The sequence below is a fragment of the Phacochoerus africanus genome, chromosome 10 (assembly GCF_016906955.1).
Source record: "Phacochoerus africanus isolate WHEZ1 chromosome 10, ROS_Pafr_v1, whole genome shotgun sequence".
Lineage (NCBI taxonomy): Eukaryota > Metazoa > Chordata > Mammalia > Artiodactyla > Suidae > Phacochoerus > Phacochoerus africanus.
Genome location: NC_062553.1, coordinates 27866420 through 27875202, shown reverse-complemented (window position 1 = coordinate 27875202; position 8783 = coordinate 27866420). Strand labels below are relative to the sequence as shown.

General features: G+C 36.0%; 1 protein-coding gene across 6 annotated transcripts in view; it reads left to right on the top strand.

Moving 5' to 3' along the window:
* Positions 1–8783, top strand: part of ARAP2 (ArfGAP with RhoGAP domain, ankyrin repeat and PH domain 2) — a 172202-nt gene that overhangs the window by 1080 nt on the left and 162339 nt on the right. The window lies entirely within an intron of this gene.

Here is an 8783-nt window from a genome sequence, read left to right as displayed (position 1 = left end):
TTAGTTATTTTTTAAGGATTTTATTTTCAGTGTTCCTTTCTAAATTTGTTATATTAATTTATCTATTCAAGCAACCTTTTCTTTCTTCTAAAACTTTTTCATCATGCCATCTATCTTGTACACCATTTCCCAGAGTCTGTTTCCAATTTATAACTGCCTGGGGCTCTTTGGCTTTTTCTTATTTAATTGGGGGGGATTCCCTTCACCGAATTCTACCTGGATATTCCTTCCTTTACCTTCCTCCAGACCTAGTATTCTGCCATGAGTATTCTTTCCTTCTTTCCTTCCTTCCTTCCTTCCTTCCTTCCTTCCTTCTTTCTCTCTTTCAATTGTTATTTCCCCAATACAATTTTATTCTACTGTACAGCATGGTGACCCAGTTACACCTACATGTACACATTCTATTTTCTCCCATTCTCATGCTTCATCATAAGTGACTAGACATAGTTCCCAGTGCTACACAGCAGGATCTCATTGCTAATCCATTCCAAAGACAATAGATTGCATCCATTAACCCCAAGCTCCCAATCCACCCCACTCCCTCCCTGTTGGCAATCACAAGTCTGTTCTCCAAGTCCATGATTTTCTTTTCTGTGGAAAGGTTCATTTGTGCTGTGTATTGATTCCAGATATAAGTGATATCATGTGGTATTTGTCTTTCTCTTTCTGACTTACTTCACTCAGTATGAGAGTCTCTAGTTCCATCCATGTTGCTGCAAATAGCATTATTTTGTTCTTTTTATGGCTGAGTAGTATTCCATTGTGTATATATACAACCACAATCAAAACCTAACATTACATTCACAAAAACAGGGCTTAAAAAACATGAGTACATTTCTTATATTTGAATTATTGACTTTATCTCCCTACTAGGTTTTTTATTTCATATATTTTTTGGCAGGGGCTCTAATCCTAATAATTATATCTCTACTGCCTGACATGATCCTTGGCATTAATTAATCATTCAGCAGGTATCTCAGGGGCACCTGCTTGGTGCTGGTCACTTTACTAGGCACAAAGGAGGTAGAGAGGAATAAAGGGGCTTGAAGACATGTAAAAAGTAGTAGCAGTACAATATGAAACCAGATCCCTTAGAGACCGGAACTCTAAAGAGGGGTCCTACTCGTCTGTAGGTCACTGGGACCCTGAAGTAACTGTGGAGTCTGAGAGGAGCTGATTTACAGCAGAGAGGGCTTTCAGCCATTTCTCCAAGTTACATCTAAGATGTGGTTTTCTCCAGGGTTGTGGTGGGGTTTTGTTTTGTTTTTTCCTTCACCAAAAGCTAACACTTGTGTCTCTGCTGGGAGTCATGAGGTGGTTTAAGTTTGGCCGTTACTATGGTGGCACTAAATACAATTACAGACTCCTGCAAAGGCTCTAGGCTGGCATTTTTGCAATATTCTCCCCCTGCCCCTTTCTACTCTGTCCCTGATGCTGGTTCTCCTGCCCTTAAGCACTGTTAGTAATTACAGTATGAGATCTTGGTGTATTTACAAGAGAAAATGTGGAAATTTAGTATTTACCAGAGAAATACATGGCAATTTACAGAGCCATGTTAAGTATCTCCATTAGAGCATAACTCTTTGAGGGCAGAGGCCCTAGTTAATTTGCCTTTATCTTAGCATCCTTTGGTGCCAATGGCAATACTGAGTATTTAATAGGATATCAGTCAACACGTTGTTTATTAAACACCTAGAGCTGGGTTTGGTTTATAATTTTCATAAGTTATCTAATTATCACTAGCCCTCTGAAATAGGTGTTATTATTCACTCATTTTCTTATGCAATAATTGAGAAATATTTCTAGGATCACATGAGTCATGAACTGGGATTTCATTCCAGTACATCTGACTCTAGAAACCATTTTCTTAACTACTCATTTAGCAAATATTCTTACAAAATATTAATTGCATATATGAGAAATGGAGTGTTTCTTAGGAATATAAAGGATCACCAGTTTTTGCACGACACCATAGCTTTAGCATATTTTGCTAATTTTAAACAAAAGAAAGTAAATGAGAAGGGTCCGCTTGGAGTACACAGATTAAAACTGTGTAATTGGGAGAACAGAATTCTTTTGAGAGCCCTAAGGGTAACTTCAGATAAGATACATTTGGCTCAAGTTTTAAACAAGATGTCTTTTCTTTCATAAAATTTTGTAACTCTTTTGATGTTCATTTACTTCTATGTATAAGCTTTGTATCACAAGAAAGGCTTGTTATTCGCATTGTGACTCTGAGTCTTTGGAAATGAGAATTGGAATAATGTAAAAATTAGCAGTAAATAACTTAGTGTAAGCTGCATCATAGCACTGCCAGGGAACCCATTGTCTCCTCTCTTCATTAATTATTATTATTATTATTATTATTTTTTGTCTTTTTGCTATTTCTTTGGGCCGCTTCCATGGCATATGGAGGTTCCCAGGCTAGGGGTCGAATCGGAGCTGTAGTCTCCGGCCTACGCCAGAGCCACAGCAACGCAAAATCCGAGCCGCGGCTGCAACCTACACCACAGCTCACTGCAACGCCGGATCGTTAACCCACTGAGCAAGGGCAGGGACCGAACCCGCAAGCTCATGGTTCCTAGTCGGATTCGTTAACCACTGCGCCACGACGGGAACTCCTCTCTTCATTAATTATGACAGTAAAGGGTAACTATGCATTTGTGCTGCTCAAATTATAAAGTGAAAAAGTAAATTATTTGCAAACCTCTATTTTTCTTTGTGGCCCTTGCCTGAATTGCAAATAATAATTGCAAGATTTTATAGTATTACAATATGACTTCACAAATAAAACTGTAGGTTATGTAATCTCTATATTATTTGATACATAACATAAATGGTATTTAGTACATTCCTTGATGTACCATATAAAAATATTTCTTTGTGGCCAGTGTTTTTAAACATAATTTCTTTATTTGTTAGCCATTTTGTATAACTGGTGAAAGAAACATGATATTGGATGTGTACTCCTGGTGTGAAATGATTTATTTCTACACTCCTGGACATGTGCCTCCACCCTCCAACCCTTGCCAAATTATCTGACGCAACTGACTTGCCAGTTAAATGGGTTATCTTTGTCCATGCCTTGGGCTTCTTGCCTGAACTCCTGCCTGTTCCTTTTCTTGGGCGGTAGACCTTAGGATCTCTTTTTAAGTCCTATCTCTTGAGGGCCAGCTCTTTTTTCATCACCTCACCTGGAGGTCTCCTATAGAGGTCTCCCAGCAGAAAATGAGTCCCACCACTGCAATTTCCCTGGGAGGATCATAGGTGTGCCTTGTGATCCTTCCAGGAAGAACCTCCTTAGTGTTCAAAGCTGGAAGCAACAGGTATCTTTCAGCTACTAAAGAGGTACCTTTCTTTTCCTCCTCCTCAGTTTAATGATTTTCGTCTTTCATGCAACTAGTTTATCTTTGGCACAAGTATCAAGGCCATGTCTTTTAGGTGTTATGCCTTTGAATGTTTGGGGAAGGAAACAGGGAATCAGAGGTAAATGGGAGAAAAGCGGTATATGTTAACTGAAAAAAAATGCCCAACCTAAAAGTTGAGAATTGTGTTCTCTTTGGTGGACAAAACTAAGGACTTAAGCCTGGGATGCAGCTCTCGGCTCTGAGAGACTGCTCCGAAGAGGTAAGGCAGGGGCCAGAACATATAGGAGTTTTTACAACAAAAACCAGATAGTGGAAGCTTCAAAAGATTGCTGTTGATCAAAGAAAATCAGACATCTCAAGTTCATGAATTTAGTCCTTTTCTATGTATGGGAAGATGTAAGAGTCTGGACTCATTGAAAGCCTTCTGTTGGTATCCACCTGAGCTGTCTAAGGTCAGTATCCTGTTGTTTCCCATCCTAAGTCCCCTCAGGCTCACTCTCAGGTTGGCTGTAGTGGGTTGATGGCTGCAACATGTGTTGTTTACTGGTGAGGCAAGCAGGGTTTTTCATTCCTATGTGCAAGACTGAACTGCACTTGGAGTACAACTGTTATAACTTGTTATAAGACTGAGGTAGTCTATTGACTTTTTGAGGATTTTTTAAAAATTTGAATTCTAACCCTGAGGTCTCTGGCTTTTTGTAAACCTTTTATTAAAAATAAAAATCTTAGATTTTTTTTCTCGTAGATGTAGATAGACATGTATAGACATTAAAATGGATACCACTCTTTTAGACTTTAATATTGAACTATATATATAACTATATATATTATGTGTATATATGAGCAAAGAGGAACATTAAGAAAAATACAGAAACTCATTCCATCATTTTCATGTTCAAGAAAAACTTTGCCTTTCATATTATGGCAGAAAAACGCTTAGCATTCTGAAAATAAGATTTTTTTTTCCTTTAAAATGGCTTTTTATAAGATCAACAAAAAATGAGATGATTATTTCAATATTTGCAACATTTTGATTTGAACATCCAAATAATGAATCAAGTTTAATAGTTAACCGTTTGATTTAGTGTTGAGGATAAAGGGGGCTATATGCTCTATACTTTTCACAAGTAGAAAGACGTAACGTTTGTACTTGTTTTTCATGTTAAATAAAAATTCTGATTTGTTTACAAAGATATTTTTTGAAGTGCAGCTTCTGCTAGTTGCTGAAAAATGTTTCATGCTAATGACTGTAGACTTTTGTGTTGTAATCCTTCTGTAATTATTCTTTCTTATCCTAAGGACATTTTTTGAAACTTTGTAGATTGAGACGTAATTATCTGTGCATTATATACTTCACATTCTTGGTCTGTGCTGTAGTTAATGTCTGTCTTGTTTTCTGAATTCAGATTTGTGTATTTTAGTTAGATGTTATGGAACCTCAAGGCAGTTTTCACTGCTGCCTAATGATTGTGGTGTTTCTCTTTTGAACTCAGTTCTGTAATGATCTGTAGTTTGCTGTAGTTAGCCTGTTATGAATTGTAAGAATTGTATTTTTTTTTTCTTTTAAACAAATGTTCTGTGTAATGATATGGTCCATTTGTGGTACGTCGTTGTGTTTTGGGGCTTTCTTTTGGCAGGGTGCCTTGCCAAAATAGGTAAACGTAGATCAGAAAGAGAGATCTTTAATTAACCTTTATGCCACTGCTTTTCTTGGCAATTTCAGTGGTTAAAAAGTATGTGAAAAAAATAACATCTATAGGTATGTTTAAGATTAACTTTGATAATCAGAATTAGTTTTTCACAACTTAATGTTTCATTTAATACTATTTTTGAGATTTGTTCACGTCCTTGCACTTATTTTATGCAAAAACCACTGTATAGCATTTAATTAAAAGAAAAAAACCACAATTTGTTTTTCTCTGTCACTGACAGTTTTTCACTGTTACAAATGAGGAACATTCATACTTTTGAAAGTTTTAAGAAATAATTGTGCATATTAAGTTTATCAGGAGTTACCAACTATTCTTTAATTAAAAAACAACAACAACAATTGACTCATTTCTACCTGTGTTTACATTGTGTAGGGCACACCTTATGCTCTTTAAAAGCATTATCTCGTTAATCCTCATAATATTCCTAAGCAGCAGGCACTGAGGAAACTAGGCTCAGGGCTGTTAGATAACTTGACCAAGATCACCAAAGCATAATAATAGAAGATGATGACTCCTGCTTTTCTTTATGGATTTTAATCTTTGCAAATCAACCATGTTTTATATGTCAAGTTTTTGCAATCCACAGTTTTTAGGACAATTGATGGAAAATTACAGGGCAGAAGAGGCAGAAAGGAAACAACATGGGCTTTGCACTCAAGACAGAATTAACCTTGAATACTGGCTTTGCCTCCTATCAGCTGTGTGATTTGGGCAGCAAGAGCCTCCTTTCCTTATTGGCTGGGTGAGGCCACAAGCTCCCACCTCAGAGACTATTATAAGGATAAAATATAAGATGTAGACATATAAACCTAATAAAATGCTTTGGATATAATATATATTAAAACAGAGAATAGCTTGTGATGATTTATTTGTAGATAAATGAGAATGTAAATTATTAATCATCAGCTTTTAAAACAACTTGTTTCTCATATTGAACTAATCTTTTTTCTTTCATTCTTTTTTTCTTTCTTTTTTATTTTTTTTAATGGCCACACCCATGGTATATGAAAGTTCCTGGGCCAGGAATTGAATCCAAGCTGCAGCTCTGACCTATGCCACAGCTGCAGCAACACTGGGTCCTTTAACCCACTGGGCTGGGCTGGGGATTGAACCCACGCCTCCTTAGCGACCTGAGCTACTGCAGTTGGGTTCTTAGCCTACTATTCCACAGAAGAAACTCCTTGAGCTAATTTTTCATCCACAATAGATCAAATAAAGTTGATTGTTAGATTTGGTAATTATTTGCCGGTGGTTATTGAATAGTGAAATCAATAAAAATCATTGCAAACTCTTTTCTTTACATTTGTAAGACTAAAAGTAAAAGCAACAAAATATGCTTTAAAATACCACTAATGGATGTACTTAAGAGTTCAAAAAAATTTTTTTTTAATTTTCTTTTTATTTTTGCAAGTTAAGGTTGAGTTTTCTGTTAAGCATTGTGGTTTAGAATAGGAGTTATAGAGGTAGACTGCCTGAATTTGAGTCCCAGGTTAGTTACTTATGGGTGTGTGACGTGGGAAATTAACTCTTTTGTGTGCCAACTTTCTTCTTAAAAATGCAGATAATAATAGTTCTTCTTAGTGTGTTTGTAACTACACACATGTACATGCACACACACGTTATAAGTGTGTGTGTATTTATAAAATTTTGAGAACTGTGTTTAACATAAATGCTCAATAATAATTAGCAGTATTTATTGTTAGTAAAATTTACCAAAGAGGTATAAAATTTGAGTGTTGCTCTACTCAGGGGTTAAATTATTAACTTGTACTTGTGTCAGTGACATAGAAATTCAAGGAAACAATTATAACAGTGTTATGAATTTGGGGATAATGAACAAATAAAGGGTGAATTATTTTGCAACTCTTGGTAAATTTCTATGCCCTCCCCTGCTAAAGACAGCTTCTATCCTGACATTTATTTATTTATTTATTTATTTATTTATTGCTTTTTAGGGTCACACCTGCAGCATATGGAGAGTCCCAGGCTAGGGGTTGAATCAGAGCTGTAGCTGCGAGGCTACACCACAGCCACAGCTACAGCCACAGCCACAACACTGGGATCCGAGCTGTGTCTGCAACCTACACCACAGCTCACAGCATGCCAGATCTTTAAACCAATGAGCGAGGCCAGAGCTTGAACCTGCAACCTCATGGTTACTAGTTGGATTTGTTTCTGCTGCGCTACAATGGGAACTCCTATCCTGACTTTAAATAATGATTACACTTTTGCTTTTAAAAAGTTTTACCTTTTAAGTATGTCCCAAACAATGTACTATAGTTTTGACTGTCTTGTGAACTTAAAAATGCAATCATATAGCACGTACTATTTTAGTTATGCTCATTTTGCTTAATATTGAGACTCATCTCTGTTGGTATCTCTGGCTGTAGACTGTTCATTTTCACTGCTGCATATTTCACTGTATGGCTATACTATGATGTCCATTCTGCTATTGCCATTTCTCGTATTTTCAATATCTTCTTATATTTTACATGTAAATGATATATGTGTATACATATATGTAAATCAGCTTTATATCTAATTTACATTAATCAGACTGATGTTAAGTATACTCCACAATCAAGACAGAGAACTTCTCTATCACCCCCCAAAAAGTCACGCATTTGCTGTGATTTATCTTCTCACTTGCATTGGGCAACCACTGATCTTGATGTAAATTTGTTTTGCTGATTCTAGAATTTCATATAAATGGAATCATATAGCAAGTAATGTTTCATGTCTGACATCTTTTATTCAAAATGATGATTTTGAGATGCATCCATGTGGCTTGCATGTCCGTTTGTTGTTTGGGTTGTTGAATAGTGTTCTCTGTGTGATTCTCCTACAGTGTCTTTAACTTCTTTTTCATGTTGCCATCCTTTTGGATGGTTTTTCTTGGAGCTCAATTTTCTCATCTTTGAGCTTTATTTTTTTGGCCTCTCATCTAAATGTGTCTTTGTTGAATATGTACCTAGGAGTACAGTTGCTGTCATAGGAAATGCATATCTTCTGCTTTGGCAGGTAATGCAGAATGGTTCTTGTCATCGAGTGGTTATGCTCACTTATGTTAACACCAGCCATGTACGCGCATTCCCTTTGTTCCAGACCCTCAGCAGCATTTGAATATTTAAAAATTTTTAGCCATCTAGGTGGATGGTTAGTGATATTTAATGGCGATTTTAATTTGTATTTCCTGACAGCTAACAAAATTCAGCACCATTTAATGCATTTATTGGTTTGGACCATGTTTCTACCTCCCTTTTTTAAATGTGGTACCTTTTCAATTAATTTACCCATTTGAGGGGAGGGTGGAGATTTGTTTTTTGAGTTGTATTTTCTGTGTTTTATAATGATCGTTAAGAACTACTGATGCAAGATTGGTATTAGCCCTTGTTGAATCTATTTCTCCCTTTCTACATTACTTCTTTTTTCATTCCTTGATAGTAACTATTAATGACTATTAATGAGTAAAAGTTCTTTAATTTAGTCAAATTTACTATTCTTTCCTTTACAACTAGAACTTTTTGTGTCTAAAGATGTTCTATTTTATCATCTTTGAGCTTTATTTTTTGGCCTGACATGCTGGGATGTACAATCCATCCTGAGTGATGTATAGTTTGAGGTGGAGTAAAGTTTTTTTTTAAATACTAAATAGATATCCAAGTGATGTTATTAATAACATGCTCTGCTCATTGCTCAAGAT